This window comes from Myotis brandtii, unplaced genomic scaffold (assembly GCF_000412655.1).
Source record: "Myotis brandtii unplaced genomic scaffold, ASM41265v1 scaffold32, whole genome shotgun sequence".
Classification (NCBI taxonomy): Eukaryota; Metazoa; Chordata; class Mammalia; order Chiroptera; family Vespertilionidae; genus Myotis; species Myotis brandtii.
In genome coordinates this window covers 10034292-10036273 of record NW_005362269.1, presented here as the reverse complement: position 1 = coordinate 10036273, position 1982 = coordinate 10034292, and the positions used below count along the sequence as shown (strand labels likewise).

Below are 1982 nucleotides of genomic sequence, written 5' to 3'. Positions count from 1 at the left end.
GCGCGCGCATGTGTGAAGAGCATGGCATGATTCAAACTTCAATATTGTGCTTTGGGACCAAACTGTAAAGATAAACATTTTGGTTACAATAGATGATTGATGCTTTGCAAAACAAAAGAAATTATATGAGAAAGAAAACAAAAATGTTAATGAGGATTGTATTATGATGGTGGTTATTGGGGTATTAAAATGTTTATATCTAAGCTTTTCTTCAAAGAGTAAGTAGGCATTGCTTTTCAAACAAAAAAATAAAGGTAACCTTATTTATCATTTTATCTATAACTATTGTTGGGGAAAGACATGTTGTCTTATGTTTTCTTCGAACCATTTCTTAAACATATTGTTTCAATCCATCATTTAAATGTATTTATTCATTAATTCACTAGATCTTTTGAAGAAGAAGAATCATTTTCAGAAAAAAAAGTACTTACTGTTTGCATGGAGTGAACAGGACTTCGGCATTTGATCTGTATGGTTTACTGCCTTCTAAACAGGACCTTGGGGAAACACTAAGGATGTGCATTTATGATGTATGTACACAGTGAAATCTTTCAGAAGTCAACCCTTTACACACTTCATCTCAAAATGCCCGCATCAACCACGCATTAAAATTTAGTGGTTCAGGGAAGTGCTCACCAAGTTCATCCCCACAACCTCTTTCAGGGAGCAAGGATAATTCTATAAAGTTGTTCCCTGCATTCCTCTTCAATGCGTACTTTAGGCATATGAAAATCAAATTAAGGGAAACAAAGTAAATTGCCAAATTCTATCATATGTTAATTTTTTTCATTCTTCTAAAGCTAAAATGATTTAGATTTTGCTTTAACTGTTGCTTGGGGTTGTTTCACTATAGAAAATCACCAGGATGAGTATATTCATTCAAACATCAGTGTGTGACTTCTACCAGCATACTGATTACTTTTCAGAGAGGTAACTTGCAGGTATCAGTAAAATGCCTTGCTTTTCCTAATGCTGATTTCATGGTCTTGGGGAAGGATAATAGAGTGCAGGATACATGCTAAATCTCAATAAACAAATTGGGGTGTATGTTACCTTTGGGAAGTTTAAATACTTAATAGTAGACCTCTTCTACCCTTTGGAGCAGTGGTAGATGGTTGGATCATTGTGGATGGTTGTTCATGTGGTGCACTGCACAACTCCCAGGGGGTGCCATTCACTGTACTCTCTTGTGAATGCCGCCTTTTGAGGTTGTGTGATGCATCTGGAAAAAATATCAACCGTCACAATGGTATAATGAAAAGAACATTGCTCTGAGGGCTAAAAGCATGTAATTCCTTCCCTGACTTTGCTAATGCTGAGCCATTATCTTGATGGAAATTTTAAAGAATAAAAGCATAATCTGGGTAATCACTTTATATCAGTAATGGCTGTCCTACTTTAGTACCTGTTTTTCCAATTTGTTTAACATCATGTCAGCAAGATGGAGACAGTTGAAATGACAGCAATTTGCATTTTAAAAATAATAGCTTTGAGATAATCCACACAAGATATCATTCACCTATTTGAAGTGTATAATTCATTAGTTTTTAGTATATTGACAGTATTGTACAATCATCAAATCAATTTTAGAACATTTTCATCACCCCCAAAAGAACATTTTCATCACATACCCATTAACAGTCAATCCCCATTTCTCTCCAGCTTCTCTACACCCACATCCCAGCTCTGGGAAACCACTAATCTACCTTTTGTTTCCATAGATTTGTTTATTCTGGACTTTTCATAAAAATGGAATCATACCTCAGGTAGTCTTTTGTGACTGACTTCTTTCATTTAGCATAATATTTCCAAGGTTTATTAATGTTGTAGCATATATCAATACATCTATCTTTTTTACTGATGAATGATATTCCGTTGTATGTATAGACCACAGTTTGTTGATCAGGTCATCAGATAATGGGCATTTTGGTTATCCAACTCTTTGGCTATTATGAATAATGCTGGTAGTACATTTGTGTCCA

At 34.8% G+C, this 1982-nt stretch overlaps 1 long non-coding RNA gene across 1 annotated transcript in view; it reads left to right on the top strand.

The window, feature by feature from the left end:
• The first annotated feature begins 512 nt into the window (after positions 1–512).
• Positions 513–1982, top strand: part of LOC106726808 — an 81279-nt gene continuing 79809 nt past the window's right edge. Inside the window, exon 1 of the long non-coding RNA XR_001362912.1 lies at positions 513–530. This is a non-coding gene — a long non-coding RNA (uncharacterized LOC106726808). The remainder of the gene's footprint in view (positions 531–1982) is intronic.